Here is a 19,931-nt window from a genome sequence, read left to right on the forward strand (position 1 = left end):
TATTACGAATCTTCTTGTATTGTCTTTTCTGTATTTATGTCAGTATCTGCTCAGTAATGGACTTTTAAAGTCGAAAGATCTTGCAGACCTCCTTCACTTATTTTTCCTTCGTGGCATTTATCTTTATATATATATATATATATATATATATATATATATATATATATATATATATATATATATATATACATATACATATATATGTATGTATATATATATATATATATATATATACATATACATATATATGTATGTATATATATATATATATATATGTATATATATATATATATATAATATATATATATATATGTATGTACTATATAAAGATATATATATATATATATATATATATATATATATATGCATATATATGTATATCTATATATATATATATTTGATTGCACAAATATATCGAATGTATCGATACATCTAACACTGCATAATGTTTGCAAACTCCACCATGCAAATCTACCCGGAACCAGCATATAATTTTTAACAATATGTTTACTAATAATTGTACCAACTATGATAACCTAAACCACTCTCTCTAATTTAACAATGCAATAACTCTCTCTCTCTCTCTCTCTCTCTCTCTCTCTCTCTCTCTCTCTCTCTCTCTCTCTCTCTCTACATATATTTTATTTGTTTTTAATTGGACCAAACTATTTACAATGGCCAATACTACGATAACTAAGCTTCATATGAGAGAAAAGCGGGAAAGAGCTGGGTGATATGATGCTCAATTAAAACGCCTATTTCTGACAAATCAAGGCACTAAAACTTTCCGTTGAGGTGAAATAATGTTCACAAAAATAACAATTATGACGTCTTTCTAATTTCTAATAACTATTCATTAGGGGTTCGTTTGTATTCTTTTCATTTTAAAGCGAAAAAGTCAGATATACGAATTTGTAAAAAGACTTGAAGTTGTCAACAGTCATTAATCTTAATAATCAGTGACTTGGATTTCTTTTGAGATACTACAAGGGAAAAACATTTCTTTATTCGACGTTCTTTGAGGTCAGAGTTATAAAACACAAAATCCGAATAAAATACAAAAGAAATAAAAGAAATACATTAAAAGCATTTGAATGAAACCAAAAGTTGATATATTCCAAAGTATGAAACAGCCTGCTTTTGATACATAATTCAAAATTCGGGTTCGCCGTTTTGGCAAAAAGGCAACGCCATGAAATATGCATGAAAACAGTCAAGCTTCAGGAGGGCTGTCCTGTGGTGTTTTAAATGGCGTAACAAGGAACAGAAGAAAGGTATGAGGAAAAAGTGCACAGAATTCAGAATGGGCGTCCCGGTTTTTCCTTTTCTAACGCGTTTGCTAAGAACAAAAAAAAAAAAAAAAAAATCTGAAGGTTGTGGGTGGATGGTCTCATTAAAGATACAGCAAGGAAATAAGATTACTTTTTTTATTTTGAGATGAGAGATAGGCGAAAAAGAGGTGGAAGATAGTCGGTAATTCATATATATTAAACAAAATATGAGATACATAAAGCTCGTTTATATATTTCGTTGCAGGCGTTATTATCTCAGGGTTTTGATTTTCTGAAGCATCCGACGGTTTGAGAGCAATAAAAAAAAAATTTTACCAACATCTCTAGAGTTCCACAAGTTACTGTTCTTGGTCCGATATTATTTCTAGTATAAGAAAATACGGTTGTTGGGTTAGAAAACAAGAATAATCAGTATTCCAATGATGCAACACTTATAAGAAATCAAATTGCCCGTAAGCACTACTGGGATACGGGGCGAATTAATGAAAGGGTTATGAGTCTGTACTGTAGTTACACGAAAACGCTATTGATCAGTAGATCTCGTACTGATTTTCCGCTAGAAGAATTAAAAATGCTAGACTAAATCTTGCACTTCTCCACAACCCACTGTCCCGACCCACACGTTTCACGACACATTCCCGCCCTGGAAGAATATCAATAGCCGATTCAATATTGAACTTATAAAAACGGACACCCCGGAAAATGTGCGCATTCCGCTCCATTAAAACTCTCTTAACAAATGCTATATTTCACAATAGAATTATCGACTGAAAAACCTCCCAACGCTTCGATCACATGAATAACGACTCAAACACAAACTACTATAATCTGTTCATTTTCACATTTGTTTCACCGCTAATGAATCCAATTACACCATTCAAAAGGTGCACGACAATTACACGCTTTCATTTGCAAAACGTTGAAATGACTCATTAAGTTGCGGATTCTAAGGTCCAATTTTATATGTATATATATACTATATATATATAGATTATTATATTATATACTATATATATATATATATATATATATATATATAATATATATATATATATATCTATATCTATATATATATATATATATATATATATATATATATATATATTATATATATATATATATATATATATAAATATAAATATATATGCATATATAACATATATATATAATATATATATATATATATATATATATAAAGGAAGCTCCCATATAAATTATATCATGATCACAAAGCACTATAAAGTTCATTATTAATTAACATAAATAATGTAATACTTGGTGGCTATTACACTTTCTCATGACAAATGATTCACGTCAAAATATCTAACTGAAGATCAATTATAGAGTTTTCATTACCAGCAATTACCATTATAGTATACACAAAAAATTAGAATGAAAGTACTTCCGTGAATCACTCAGAACAACTAAAGTCTAAAAACTAACTTAAACATCAAGACAATTTCGCGAGTGGTGAAGGTTTCACATGCTACTTTGCTTAAAGACGTGAATAAAAAAATTAATTTTTGAATATATAAGAAGAGAAAAACTTTATATTGACTTAATGCATTAGTACCTGCCAATTTGGTCTTAATGTAAGACTTAGAGCAATTAGATAAATGGTTTGTGAGAAGAGAAAGATCGGTTTGAGTATGTTTGCCTAGAAGGAAGAGGATAAAATAATTAAATGGCTGCAAAATTAGGATTTTTAAGTAGGAATAAGGATATAATACCCACTAGCACTATAGTAGATTCACATCACCCGTGCATCTGATGTCTAAGCCAGTCCCTTACAACGCTCCTGATTGTCTGTTGATAAGCCAATGACGAGGCTGGAGAAAGAGTTTCTAGCCTTGTGACTGACTTATCAACAGCCAATCAGGAGCGTAGTAGGGGACTGGCCAAGACATCAGATGCATGGGTAATGTGAATCTACTATAGCAATATACATATGTAATGTAGCACGAGGGAAACAGGCTTTTTCTTATGCAGGGACCCTACCTTGGTTCTGACGTATCCGGAAATGTATAAAATTTTAAATCTCTCATTTTGCTTTAATGCTTTTCATTTTACTTGGAAATGTGCTTTTGTGAAAGAAAAATTTATCATAATGTGATATTTATATCCCAAGCCTTTCACAGAAGGAAGTTCCTCGTTGGATGAATGGGTGACGTATTCGCCTACCGATTTGGTAGTCAGAGTTCGATTCCCCGGTCTGCTAGGTAACCAACTGGTTCCTATCCACGTAAAAATATTTAATCCTTCTGGCCAGCCCTAGGAGATCTGTTGATCAGCTCAGTATTCTGGTTAAACAAAGATATACTTAATTTTCACCGAAGTAATTTAGTTGGTTTTACGATTGAGCATTTTTTGTTTAATTTCAAGTGGAAAAGTTTGGTTGTGGAAGGCTAAAACCGCCGGAGCGAAACGATAAGGTATATTCCCTTATGGCAGTTTTGTTACGAAATATGAAAGGCTAAAACATGCTAAAGACTGGATTATAGGATTTGCAGATTATTCCCATTGTACTATCTAAGCGTGGCTTTCTTTATCTTTCATTTAAACAGGAAAAAACAAAGACGGTAAGATATATACAATTGATATGGAATTATGAATCAAAATGACATTATTGCAGTTCATTGAAAGGTCTTGATATTACGAAGATATTAATAATAATTATGTCATTTTTGACATAATTATTATTAACCACTTTGAGTAAAATCATATCGCAATAATCAGGTATCGTAACTGATTATATCCTTTATCTTACACATACTTTTATAATCAAAAGTGCCTTCAAAGTGATTAGTGACTTCTCGGATATCGCATTAAGGAATGTAAAAACAATAACTTAGATATTTCATGCAGTACAGTACATATGTAATCGTGTGTGTGTGTGTGTATATATATATATATATATATATATATATATATATATATATATATATATATATATATATATATATATATATATATATATATATATATATACATATATATATATATATATATATATATATATATATATGTATATATATATATATATACTATATATTATTCATTTATATGTTTTATATATATACATATATATTATAATATATATATATATTATATATATATATATATATATATATATAGAGAGAGAGAGAGAGAGAGAGAGAGAGAGAGAGAGAGAGAGAGAGAGAGAGAGAGAGCGAAATTTTCTCCTACGTTCCCTTTGTCCTTAGCAAAATAATCTGCCTGAAGGCAGAAAACCGACAATCTCGAATGACGACTTCATCCTAAAAGGACGACACCAAGATGCTACAAGATTACAGAGGGTCAGGATGACGCCATTTGCATTTATAGTCCTTTCGGGAGACCTGACAGAGCGAGGGAAACTCTGTTTACGAAAGTTGCTTTTACTCTTTTTTCAGAGGCGGGTTATGATCCTTGTGGAGGAAAGTTGCGACGTCTGGAAGGATCTCAAGTCTCAGACGCTTTTTTTATTTCACGAGATTCGGCTGCTTCCTTAATGAAAAGGCGATAGGGCGTGGAGGTGTTTCTATTAGGTATATGTATCTTTATACGTTTGTCATATCATATATGCATGCAGCTCTTATCCTAGCTTATACACATACGCAGAGAAAAGAAAATTAAGTATATCTTACCTTTACTAGACCACTGAGCTGATTAACAGATCTCCTAGGGCTGGCCAGAAGAATTAAATGTTTTTACTTAGCTAGGAACCAACTGGTTACATAGCAACGGGACCTACAGCTTATTATGGGATCCGATCTGCATCGAGAAATGAATTTCTATCAACAGAAATAAATTCCTCTGGTTCCTTGTTGGCAGAGCGGAAAATCGAACCCGGTTCCTTAGATCGCTACCCAAGCATGTTACCGAACTCGTCCGAAGAGGAAGTATACAAATGTGTAGGTATGGTACTTCCCGTAAAAGCGTATTTCATTTACCTATTTTATTATTCTACTGTCCACTTGTTTATTATTAACATCCTTTCTGACATTTATTCCAAACATCAACATTCTTTTCCCTCTATGATAATTCACCATGTTAATCTTCTGTAACTACAAGCTTACAATGTACATCACTTACTCAAAATTACTCAAAGCCCGATCTCTCTCTCTCTCTCTCTCTCTCTCTCTCTCTCTCTCTCTCTCTCTCTCTCTCTCTCTTTGCCGCTATAACAGATTATATCTAAGCAGGTATGTATATGTATGCATGTATTTAAGAGCGTATTGAATAATAAATAAATTTAGACATAAAACTTTCAGTAAAGCCCTTTCTATCAGGAAGGATAACCTTGGAGATGAAATCCTATGAATATCAAAGATTTATGTCTACAGTATTAAAGCACTAGCACGTCCAAGTTTGCTAAAGTAACCTTTGTTGAAAACTAACACAAAAACAACACTCTAATTCAGCAAGGGAAGCTACGTACTCGCCTTGGAAAAAGCTCGTGGGTTTGTCAAGAATTTGATTGTCATTAATGACATGTAAAATATGATAAATATAAAAATATTTGCCATTTTTCTAAGCGCACTAGAATTTATTTCTTCCTTAATGTAATGGAATACAAAACTTACCAAGTAATTATCAAAACCCTTAAATATCATCAATGCCAAGACTATAAAGCCATTGCAGAAGCTAAGATCTATTTAAAGATCTTGAGAAAGTTCACAGCGACTGGAGAAGGCGATGAGAAAGAAAGAGTACAGCAAATATAGGAGCCAGTAACCTGTCTCAAATTAATCATTTCTAATTTTGCTTCAAAGGAATAATGTTATCAAAGCAATTCTTGCACAAGGGGTTTTATTGCATGCGCTTTAACACTAGTTATCCCTATAATTACAACGACCATGGCTCTACCCCAAGCATCTAAAGAGTAAAATGTATTCAATAAACAATCTGGCAATAAAAAAAAATTTATAGAAAAAAATCAGGAATAAAATATATAATGTAACACTTACCACACTCCGCCCAGGGAGGAATTCGATGACTAAGTGTTATTTTGGGAAACGGTTCCAAGACAATAAACGTGTTATAAAGCACTAAAACAACGCGCACCTGCAATAAAAAAAACATTTGAATAATTAGAAGAAGGGTCCATATTTCCAAAGTCCTGGCTGTTTTGGGAATATAATAAACCTCGTAAAATAAATCATATTATGGCTGTTTTGGGAGTGTATTAAACCTCATAAAATCATTCATATTATGGCTGTTTTGGAAGTATAATGAACCTCATAAAATAAATCATATTAAACTTAATTGCTAAAACCCATCTTACCCTATAGGCAGATCTATTCTGAAGGTCCATGAATAACTGAATTAGTCAGGCGTCACTGGCTATAGATGAAGCAATGCCTGTAGGCTCTGCATAGATACATTATAAAGTGTCGCCGAATAATTATCAACAACAAACATCTAACATCACGGCTGTTTACATTATATCCGTAAATCTATCTACCTTTACTCAAATTTCTAAAGCCAACAGTTAGAACTGCTATTCTAGTGGTTCCCAACAAACGGGACAGTTATGTTTATCCACAATGTCACTGGACGCAGGAGACATATGATATTTAGCCAGACAACAATACCCATCCAAAATTGCTTTTTAACAATTGCTTAATTCAGCAACAGCATTCCATCAGATATTATTCATAAGTGCATCTGGACTGATGTTTCTTTGTTTGTATGATGCTTCTACGTTGCACGAAACCAGTGGTTAATCAGCAACGGGACCAACAGCTTTACGTGACTCCCGAACCACGTCGAGAGTGAATTTCTGTCACCAGAAATACACATCTCTAACCCCTCAATGGAGTGCCCGATAATCGAACTTGCGGCCACGAGGTGGCAGGCCAAGAACATACCAACCATGCAACTGAGGAGCTTTCTGGACATATGTATAATTCTCTGTCGATACAGGTTGTTCCAGATGTAAAGTGAATTGGATATTAAGGGTATTTAAAAGGTTAATGCTGGAGTGTATACGTAAATGAATAAATAAATATAAAGTAAATATATATATATATGCCTATATATATATATATATATATGTATATATATCATTATATATATATATATATCTATATTTATATATAAATATATATATATATATATATATATATATAAATATATATAATGATATATATATGTGTGTGTATATATATATATATATATTAATAATATATATTTTATTTATTTATATTTTATATATTGGTGTATAATGTCTATATATATAAGTGTGTGTGGTATATATATAATTTACACATACACATTTATATTTATATGTGAAAAAACTCCAACACTTATAGAATACTAGAACATCAACAAAAACGACAAAACCTGAATAAATGAAAAGAGTAATCGAATAAAACGACAGAAAGTAGTGAGGGTTGCAACAAAGAATTTCAAACGTAAGAAAGTAAACAAAGAAATTCCGTCATGTGCAAAATGCAATTAAGAAACTTCATGAACAGCATCTGCACGGTGATGGTAGTCAATTAATAAGGAATATACTTTCTGGTGACATGTAGCACTTTCTCTCTCTCTCTCTCTCTCTCTCTCTCTCTCTCTCTCTCAGAATAAGAGGGAGCGACCAATTCACGGTCCCATAAATACTTGCTAGCTACGAGTTCGACCAACTTTTAATGGACTTCATGCACAGGTGAAAAGAACAGACGACCGCAAACATAAACACAGAATGAGAGAGAGAGAGAGAGAGAGAGAGAGAGAGAGAGAGAGAGAGAGAGAGAGAGAATTAAAAAAATATGGTTGTTAAATAGCTTCAGACTCCCAATTTGGAAACGGATATCAATTAACTGTTAATAGAAGAAGTTAATGGCTTTACAGAAAACAAAACGTTTTTGGAACCTAATATCCTGGCCCAGTAAATTTTCGCTCGGTATATAAATAAATAAATAACAAATAAATAAAGCTACAATATACCAGAAAGATCTACATCAGACTAAAAAGGCATTTTTTTCCCAGTGTGTTGCTTTCAGTAGCGCTATTTCCAATAATTCCAGAATGGAACAGATGATCGGTGTAGCACAGTTACTGAGTAGATAGAATGTGAAATTTAGACCAAGGACCAAGCGCTTGATTCTATGAGATCATTCAGTGCTGTAACGCAAATCCACAGTAAAGGAGGTTCGACAAGTGTTAACGGGAGGAAAACCTCGCAGTTGCATTTTGAAACAACTGTAGGAGAGGGTGGAAAGTAAGATGGATGAAAGACAATATGAATGGAGGTAGAGTAGAAGGAATGAAAGAGGTTGCAGCTAGGAGCCGAAATGACGCTGCAAAGAAGTCTTTAGTAATGCCTACAGTGCACCGCATGAGGTGCGTTGACGGCACTAACCTCCTGCGGGGGCAAAGTTAGTGCAAGCTGCAATGTTGTTAACACATACTGCAGCCGTAGTAGCTTAGATTCTGTCACTTTAAAAAATTCTGTGAATTTCCTGGAAAATATTAACCACCGGATATATAATGATTTCTGCCATGATGACTAGCATTGATACAAATCCGCGAACAACCTGCAGGGTTTTAGTATTAAGAAAACTAACATATGTCCGTAAAATAACAAATTCTATAATTTCTCACTTTAGTCTCTTAAAAGAGTTGTTAACACAAGAGAAAGCAGAGTAAAAGCGTGCCTTAGATAAAACTGCTTTATTTTTTATTAAGATTTTACTAAGGATTTGCTTCCCTAAAATATAATTCTTCGCCTCTGAAACACCTACATAGAAGTGACATTTCATTTTCAATACATTTCTCCTTTCCTTGACAACCATAGCCAACCTCATGAGTTTCTCTACATGGCTCTTCTGCGGTGCCATTCTACATCTGCCTATCTCCCCCCCGCCCCCCCACCCCCGCCGTCAGTGCATCTCACGCAGTTCACTTACGCATTCTGGAAGGGTTTATGCAGCGTCCTTTCAGCCCGTAGCTGTGCCCACATTTTTTACTTTTCCTCTATTCAATCCTCCGTTTTTCACTATTGCTGTCTGGCCCCTCTAACTGGAATCTTCTTCAAATTCCACACATAAGAACCTTTTTCTGTATTTCATTTCCTTTATATTTCGTATATTTTTTTTTATCTTGCTGTTCAACCACTTCAATTTCATAGTTTCAGTTTTAAGCACTGATTTGCCCAAAAGAGCCCCAGAGCTTGGCTTTGACAGCCTTAACCCTCTTCACGCCGAAGCCCTAAAAATCCAAAACGTCTCCCGTATGCCGGGCCCGGTTTGGTGGAGTGGAGCGCGGAAGTTGGAAAAAATATAATTTTTTCAAAAAATTACAGCACCGCGTACTTTTGAAGAGTTAAGAAGTTCATTTTTGGCTCCTTTTTTTGTCATTGCCTGAAGTTTAGAATGCAACCATCAGAAATGAAAAATAATATCATTATCATATGTAAATAATGCGATATAGGGTAGCGAAAAAAAAAAAATTCATACTTCAATTGTATTCAAATCACGCTGTGCAGAAAAACGGTCAAAGCTAACCAGTTACTTTTTTTTGCGTTGTATTGTACACTAAATTGCAATCATTTTGATATATAATACATTGTAAAACAATAAAAGCAACACCGGAAAAATATTATCACAAAATGAGTACGAATTCGTAACGCACGGACGCAAAAAAAATATTTTTTTTTTCTTTTTTTCAAAAAAATTCACCGAAATCAAATCAATATTGTTCTAGAGACTTCCAATTTGTTTTAAAAATTAAGACAAATGATTGAATATTATGATACTGCAAGAGTTTTAGATTAAAATTGCAGATTTTGTTTACCATTTTCGGACGAGTTAAAGTTAACCGAATGTCGAAATTTTTATATATATTTTTTTTTATATGCGCATATTTCGGAAATGGAAACAGCTACAACCTTTTAATTATTTTTTGTTGTATTCTTCATGAATTCCGCACATTTTGATATATGAAACTCTATAAAAACGGCTAATAGAAAACAAAGGCGCAAATATATTAGGATAATGCGATCTACGCATTTCGGAGATTTTTCGGCGCGAAGCGGCGCGCAGAGGAAGAAAGATATTTTTTTTCAGAAATTCACCATAAATCATAATATTGTTCTAGAGACTTCAAATTTGTTTCAAAATGAAGATAAATAATGAATATTACTACGTCGTAAGAGATTAGCTTACAATTACGTTTTTTTGACAATTTCGAATTGCATCAAAGTTGACCGTACGTAGTATTTTTTCCAATTATTCGTAATTTATATGCAGATATTTCAGAAATGAGAAAAGCTACAACCTTTAATTATTTTTTGTTGATCTTTTTCATGAATTTACGCACATTTTGATATATGAAACTGTATAAAACGGCTAATATGAAAAGGAGCAAATATTAGGATAATGCGATCTACGCAATTTCGGAGATTTTCGGCCCGCGAAACGGCGCGCGGAGGGAAGAAAGATATTTTTTCAGAAATTCACATAAATCACAATATTGTTCTAGAGACTTCAAATTTGTTTCAAAATGAAGATAAATAAATTAATATTACTAGGCCGTAAGATGATTTAGCTTACAATTACGTTTTTCGACCATTTCGATTTGCGTCAAAGTTGACCGTACATAGTTTTTTTTCCAATTATCGTAATTTATATGCAGATATTTCAGATATGAGAAAAGCTACAGCCTTTAATTATTTTTTGTTGTATTTGCCAGATGTTGCACACATTTTGATATATAAACCCTATAAAACGGCTAATATGAAAAGGAGCAAATATTAGGATAATGCGATCTGCGCATTTCGGAGATTTTCGGCCGCGAAGCGGCGCGCGGGAGGGAAGAAAGATATTTATTTATTTCAGAAATTCGCCATAAATCACAGTATTGTTCTAGAGACTTCAAATTGTTTCAAAATGAAGATAATAAATGAATATTACTAGACCGTAAGAGATTTAGCTTACAATTACGTTTTTCGACCATTTCGATTGCGTCAAATTTGACCGTACGTAGTTTTTTTTCCAATTATCGTAATTTATATGCCAGATATTTCAGAAATGAGAAAAGCTACAGCCTTTAATTATTTTTGTTGTATTCTTCATGAATTTCCGCACATTTTGATATATGAAACTCTATACAAAAGGCTAATATGAAATGGAGAAAATATAGGATAATGCGATCTACGCATTTCGGAGATTTTCGGCCACGAAGCGGCGCGCGAGGGAAGAAAGATATTTTTTTCAGAAATTCACCATAAATCACAAATTGTTCTAGAGACTTCAAATTGATTTCATATTAAGATAAAAATAAATGAATATTACTAGGGTCGTAGAGAGATTTGCTTACAATTACTTTTCGACCATTTCCATTGCATCAAAGTTGACCGTACGAAGTTTTTTTTTCCAATTATCGTATTTATTTATGCAGGTATTTCAGAAATGAGGAAAAGCTACAACCTTTAATTATTTTTTGTTGTATTCTTCATGAATTTTACGCACATTCTGTTATATAAAACTGTATAAACGGCTAATAAATGAAAGGCGAATATAGGATAATGCGATCTATGCCTTTCGGAGATTTTCGGCCGCGAAGCGGCGCGGGAGGGAAGAAAGATATTTTTTTTTCAAAAATTCACCATAAATCACAATATTGTTCTAGAGACTTCAAATTGTTTCAAAATGAATATAAATAATGAATATTACTAGGCGTAAGAGATTTAGCTTACAATTGCGTTTTTTGACCATTTCGATTGCATCAAAGTGACCGTACGTAGTTTTTTTTCCAATTATCGTAATTTATATGCAGATATTTCAGATATGAGAAAAAAAAGCTACAACTTTAATTATTTTTTGTTGTATTTTCCTTGAATTTGCGCACATTTTGATATATAAAACTCTATAAAACGGCTAATATGAAAAGGAGCAAATATTAGGATATACGATCTACGCATTCGGAGATTTTCGGCCGCAAAGCGGCGCGCGGAGGAAGAAGAAAGATATTTTTTTTTTCAAAAATTCACCATAAATCACAATATTGTTCTAGAGACTTCAAATTTATTTCAAAATGAAGATAAATAAATGAAGATTACTAGACTGTTATGTATTTTGCTTACCCAAAAATACCAAACATAAAAAAAATTTAAAGATATATATATATATATATATATATATTATATATATATATATATATATATATATATATATATATATATATATATATATATATATATATATATCTTTAATTTTTTTTTATTGTTGGTATTTTTGGGTGGAAGCAAAATACATAACAGTCTAGTAATCTTCTTATTTATATATATATATATATATATATATATATATATATATATATATATATATATATATATATATATATATATATATATATATAATATATATATATATATATATATATATATATATATATGTGTGTGTGTGTATGTGTTTTCTTTATTTATTACATTTTCCGATTCTGGTACGAATACATAAATAAAAGGAATGCAGGTGACACTTTTCTTTGCATACAATGAAATATCGTATTCATGCATAGATACTGAGATATTAAAAACTTGAAAATAAAAAAATAAATAATAAAACAAATGCAGAATACTCACTCCTAATCCTGACTCTTCGTTCTATTCTTGTTTTCTCCCTCCTCCATTGAAGAGTCTTGCATTTTTTTCCTCTCGACGAGGTACAGGTGAAGGAGGGAGACGCGCGCCCTTACGGCCGCTGGGATAGGGCGCGGTTCCGTGCGCCCTCTCCCTTGACCGCCGCTGAGTCGCACTCCAATAGAAGACCGCACTGTGGTATTTGCGGTCACACTCCCCGAACCTGCATAGAGCTATCTTGCAGGTGCGACAGAAGAAAACCCGGGTGGTCTCTCCTTCTGCCATTCATTATGGACCACCCGGCACCGTTTCTGCCTGCGCCCTTCTAGGAGATCCAGTGTGTGATCCCTGGCATCAGCCGACACGGAGGGTCCACTACCCGACGAGAAGGGGCGCGGGAGGGGGCATCAGCAGGGGCGGTGCAGCAGGGGCATCAGCAGCAGGGGCGGCGGGGGCAGCAGGGGCGTCAGCAGCAGGGGCTGTCGGCAGCAGGGGCGGCGGCTAGCAGGGGCGGGTCAGCAGCATGGGGCGTCGGCGGAGCAGGGGCGGCGGGGCAGAAGGATGACCAAAGTTGGCACCCCGAAGGTCTGCCCTTTCTCTCTATGGGTAGATCTACAGCTCGGGGCAGGGGGCCAGACATGGAAGGCCACTCATTGGATCAAAGTTGATGAGGGCTTCCCAGGCTGCTTCGAGGAACTGTAAGTGGCCTCATCCTCCGTAGATCGGGACCGTAGTACCCACAGTAGAGTACGTAGGCATTTTGGAGGGCCAACTTTAGAATGTATTTCAGGAAGCTTTTGGGTATCCATCTCCCCTTGGTTCTCCTGGCGAAGGGATAATATTGGATGAGTTGATCAAAGAGATCAACTCCTCCCATGTGCCTATTGTAGTGCCCAATGACGGTAGGGCGCTCTACACGAAACTGCTCATACACAACTCGGCCCTGTCGAGCGTCTTCTTCGCTGCACGATCTCCTCTTGGACAGGTTCATGGCTCGTCGTAATTCATGGGGGACGAGTCGGACACCCTTCCAACAGATGACGAAGACAGCTCCCTTCCGCCGCCACTGTGTCTCTCCTCTTGCCAGATGTGTGATGGCTAGCGTACCTCTTGAGGGAATTCGGGGCCCCACGCACCAACCGAAGGGTACCACTGACGAACACCTGCATCATACAGTTCCTGGGCCAGGGATACCAAGTTATAATAATATCCATAAACAGGTGGTATCCTGGTTACAGAAACGATCCACAAGCCCGAAAAACACAGTTTCACGCATCGTGGAGAAGACCTGGAATACACCGAAAAAGTCCACGACGTAGCCAGTGTTGGCCTCGGTAATAAAAAAAAATTTCACGCCATATTTCTTCGGCTTCTTGGGGTTATACACTTTTGATGCTTAGACGTCCTTTGTAAGGCATCATCCCCTCATCTAAAGAAAGGTTCTTTCCAGGAATCACGAGAGTTTTATAGCGTTCACGAATATATTCCAACACTGAGTTATTCCGGGGTATGGCCCTTACGGTTGAACGCGTTGAAATATCTGTCCAACGCCAGGAAAGTATCACGGGGCATAATGCCGGGCACATTGGGCGAACTTATAAGAAAATTACGCCTCCAATACATCCTGAACGTCGGCGGAGCAGGAATCAATCCAAAAAAAAAACGTGGAAGCCCCAAAAAAAACAAAAATGCGCCATGTCAGGGAGGTTGCAGCCTCGCCAGTGATATGATAATGTCGTGCGTAGTTCATCACGGCAATACCTGGCGTAGTCGCCGTGTCTGCTACCAGGTACTCCAGCAATTCCCGCGTAAGGAAAAGCTGAACAAAACCCAGAGCAGTCAGGGGAACAGGTACGGTGAGCCCAGGATTTGCCGTAAATGGATGCATGGTAGGTGGTGTGGGGTCCTCTGTCCACCCATCGTCGCTCTCGGACGACCCTAGGCTAGCACGACTATCCGACCTTCTACGTGCCCATGCGCGCTGCGCGGCGGGCATGAGCGCGGGAACGATTTCCCACACGAACCCCCCTCACTGGCCCATCTCCCTCATCAAGCCTTCGCTTTCTGATCCCCATCATCATCGCCAAACAAAACTTGATCCTCAAATCATCGTCCTCCCCCTCCTCAGATTCCCCCTCATAAGCACTATAACTACTAAATTCTAGTTCACTTTCGGGATGTGACCCTCGAACGGACATTGGGGGCAAATAATCCTCGTCATCACTATGATCGGGAGTAATGTCTCGTCACTGGATGACCAACCGCCCCATCAAAATGAGGACTTGCCAAATGCTCTCGATCGAGCTCCGATAAATAATCGTCAATGTCCCTGTTTGAGCCCTCCCAAATTCCTACGAATGCCCCTAAGGACGGCACGATGCTTCCTTGGGGTTACTAACGGCAAATGAGACACATTCGAAGCACTTTCATCGACACGTGGTCGCACAGAACGGCGTTTGAGGAGCGAGGTCAGGTTGGGTGCTGGGTCTTCGCCAGCATCCAAGTCCAAAAACTCTTCTAACACGATCCCTTCCGACGGGTAAAACGCGCCTTTCGCATGTCATACGATGGCTAGACATCTCTATGAACGTTCTGTACCAACACAAATGTTCAAAGTCTCGCACAAGCTCAGTCAAACACGAATGCGGCAAAAGATCGCTGACGGATGATGCTACGATGATGCTGGCTGGAGCGAGAAGGAAGGATTCCAGCGCATGCGCACTTGGGTCACGCTTTGAAAAAAACAAAAAATAACACCTCGATCCGGTGAACTCCCAGCATCCCCCAAGGCGCGTGATTCAAACGTTTTCGGCTGGTAGGCCTATAAGTATTTTTTTCCGCGAATTTTAAAAAAAACTTTTTTGAGTCGACGTATGGTACGTCCAATCGGCATACGGGAGACATTTTGACTCGACGTTTAATACGTCCAATCGGTGTAAGAGGGTTAATTTCATAAAATAAAATCTTATACTTTGTACATTTCTAAAGGGCTTAGTTCATTGTTCAACCATGCACTATTATTATATCTATTTTCTACTTCCCTACAAAAGCAGTCTTCCTGCTGATTTATTGACACCAGCACTAAACTTTTGACATTTGTTATTTATAATTAAAGACCCCTTTTTTCAGATAACTTCTCAATTTTTGATCGCTTTACTTTGATTAATTTAACTTATTACCACAATTTAACTAATCTATTACCAACCAAAACTGCTTTCTAGCTTCACTTTACCTTCAACATGCTTTTGACAACTCCAGGAACTCATTCCCTTCCTTATTACTACACCCATCACATTACTCTTCCATCTACTATGTAACAACATAATCTAACGTACTCTGTTTGCTGTCCTTTTCAATTTCCCCAGCATATTAATAAATATTTGCTTATTGAAACCATAGAATACTTCAAACATTGTCCTTTCACTCAGCACTTTCTCTGTCTCATAACATCCAGCTCTCCTTAAAACTTCAGCCATCATGCAGCCATCACGCATGTCTCCTAGTCTGTATCACATTCTGCACGCTCAAAGCACAATACTCGTTACCTTATTTCTTCTCCATTTCTGTAACAAAATCATGTAACGTAAGAGGTCTACCAACCACCTTGGAGTCATCTGTTCCTCAAAAGTGTTTTACACCCCTCCCCCGCACTGAAAGCAACCAAAGCCCTATGCATTTCCTAGGGACCCAATGCTAAGGTAACATCCTCCCCACCGACCCAAGACACGCACACACACACATATATCTATATATATATATATATATATATATATATATATATATATATATATATATATATCTATATATATATAGTATATATATATACGAGGGGGGACCCAAAAGTAACCGGAATTGTGTCATAGAATTTTATTCAGTATTGTACATGTTTACAGTCTTATCACCTTCAAAGTATTCTCCATTTGAAGCAATGCACTTATCCAGACGTGTTTTCCACTGTTGAAAGCAATTCTGGAACTCTTGTGAAGTTATGGCTTTTAATGACTCCGTCGTTTCTTCTGAACCTCTTCAACGTCTGCAAAACGGATTTCCTTTGAGGGCTTTTTCATTCGGGGGAACAAAAAGAAGTCACAGGGATCAAGATCGGGTGAATAGGGAGGGTGGGTAAGTGGGGTCATGCCATTCTTGGTCAGAAACTGTCTACACTCAAGGCGGTTGTGCGCTGGTGCATTGTCGTGATGAAGCCACCACCCTCCACTTTGCCACAGGTCAGGAGCGTTTCCGTCTCACGGAATCTCGCACAACGCTTCAGCACTGCCAAGGTAAAAGCGTACTGGTTAACAGTGTGACCTGCAGGAACAAAGAATTCTTTGTGGACAATTCCTTTCACATCGAAGAAACAAATCAGCATCGTCTTGACATCTGGACTTCACTTGACGCGCTTTTTGTTGGGTCGTGGTTGACGTTGGATGCTTTCCAACTGACTTGATTGCTGCTTTGATTCTGGGTCGTAGCCATAGCACCAGCTTTCATCACCTGTATTGACCTTCCGAAAAAAAAGGTCTGGATCAACTTCCAATTGTTCTTTCAGTTCACGACAGGCATCCATTCGTGACTGCTTTGACCATCTGTGAGCAAGCGAGGCACCATTTTTTGCTGCAACTCTTTTCATTCCCAATTCCTCGATCAAAATTCATTGACATGAACTCCAGGACACACCAGTCAAATTAACAAGCTCATCATTGTTCTGCGACGGTCTTCCATGATCAGTTCATAAATTTTAGTGATGTTTTCATCCGTTCGGGAGGTTGAAGGTCGCCCTGAACGAGGCTGGTCTTCCAGTGACATTTGACCATTCTTAAAGCGTGCAAACCACTCGTAAACTTGTGTTTTTACTCATGGCAACATCTTTGTAAGCTGTTCGAAGCATAGCATCTGTTTCCGCTGCCGTTTTCCCCAGCAAAAAACAGAATTTTACGGCAGCACGCTGCTCTTCCTTTCAGTTATCGTAAAAATCGACAAAAAGGTGTGATATATATATATATATATATATAGAATATATATATATATATATATATATATATATACATATATATATATATATATATATATATATATAGATATAGATATATATATATATATATATATATATATATATATATATATATATATATATAGATATATATATCTATATATATATCTATATATATATATATATATATATATATATATATGTCTATACTATATATATATATATATATGTCTATATCTATATATATATATATATATATATATATATATATATATATATATATATTATATACTATATCTATATATATATATATATATCTAATATATACCATATATGTATCCTATATATATATATATCTATCTAATATTATATATATATATATATGAATATTATCAATGAACCATGATCCATTTATATATCAATCAAGCTACAGTCCTTTATATCTAAATTCACTTTACCTCCCATGATATATTTTCATATATGTACCGAAGAATTTTTAATTTTTGATAATAATTTCGTCCCCCATGGGATCGAAACCACCGTCCAAGTGGACGGGGACGAAATCAGGACAGTCAGTGACGCTATCCAATCAGCCAACAGAGACGCTATAAGTTCATATCGATTCTGACCTTACAAATCACCCTCGACCTGGGTGCTTTCGTAATTAGAATCGATATGAAACCCCGTCTACCATGTTGGCCAATTGGAGCGTTTGACAGCACGTAGCCTTTTGTATGAATATTTATCACATCGAACTGTGATCCATTTATATATCAATTCAAGCTACAATGTCGTTTAATATCTATAAATTCACTTTACCTCCCAAATGATATATTTTCATATATGTACCGAAGGGGAATTTTTTAATTGATAATAATTTCGTCCCCCCATGGGATCGAACCACCGTCCAAGTGGACGGGGACGAAATCAGGACAGTCAGTGACGTATCCAATCAGCCAACAGAGACGCTATAAGTTCATATCGATTCTGACCTTACAAATCACCCTCGACCTGGGTGCTTTCGTTAATTAGAATCGATATGAAACCCCGTCTACCATGTTGGCCAATTCGAGCGTTTGACAGCACGTAGCCTTTTGTTATGAATATTATCACATCGAACCGGTGATCCATTTATATCTCAATTCAAGCTACAAATGTCCTTTAATATCTAATTCACTTTACTCCCCAATGATATATTTTCATATTGTACCTGCAGGGATTTTTTAATTGTATAATATTTCCGTCCCCCCATGGGAATCGAACCACCGTCCAGTGACGGGGCACGAAAATCAGCACAGTCAGTGACGCTATCCAATCAGCCAACAGAGACGCTATAAGTTCATATCGAATTCTGACGTTACAAAATCACCCCTCGACCTGGGTGCTTTCGTAATTAGAATCGATATGAAACCCCGTCTACCATGTTGGGGCCAATTCGAGCGTTTGACAGCACGTATCCTTTTGTATGAATAATTATCACATCGAACCGTGATCCATTTATATATCAATTCAAGCTACAATGTCCTTATATCTAAATTCAATTTACCTCCCAAATGATATATTTTCATATATGTACCGAAGGGGAATTTTTTAATGACAATAATTTCGTCCCCCCACCATGGGATCGAACCACCGTCCAAGTGGGACGGGGACGAAATCAGGACAGTCAGTGACGCTATCCAATCAGCCAACAGAGACGCTATAAGTTCATAACGATTCTGACCTTACAAATCACCCTCGACCTGGGTGCTTTCGTAATTAGAATCGATATGAAACCCCGTCTACCATGTTGGCCAATTCGAGCGTTTGACAGCACGTAGCCTTTTGTTATGAATAATTATCACATCGAACCGTGATCCATTTATATATCAATTCAAGCTACAATGTCCTTTAATATCTAAATTCACTTTACCTCCCAAATGATATATTTTCATATATGTACCGAAGGGGAATTTTTTAATTGATAATAATTTCGTCCCCCCATGGGATCGAACCACCGTCCAAGTGGACAGGGACGAAATCAGGACAGTCAGTGACGCTATCCAATCAGCCAACAGAGACGCTA

General features: G+C 36.2%; 1 long non-coding RNA gene across 1 annotated transcript in view; it reads right to left on the bottom strand.

Annotated features, from left to right (window-relative positions):
* Positions 1 to 6,261: 6,261 nt before the first annotated feature.
* The window catches only part of LOC135196016 (uncharacterized), a 28,648-nt gene continuing 14,978 nt past the window's right edge, over positions 6,262 to 19,931 (bottom strand). The window contains exon 3 of the long non-coding RNA XR_010310275.1: positions 6,262 to 6,359. This is a non-coding gene — a long non-coding RNA (uncharacterized LOC135196016). The remainder of the gene's footprint in view (positions 6,360 to 19,931) is intronic.

This window comes from Macrobrachium nipponense, chromosome 17 (genome assembly GCF_015104395.2).
Source record: "Macrobrachium nipponense isolate FS-2020 chromosome 17, ASM1510439v2, whole genome shotgun sequence".
Taxonomy (NCBI): Eukaryota; Metazoa; Arthropoda; class Malacostraca; order Decapoda; family Palaemonidae; genus Macrobrachium; species Macrobrachium nipponense.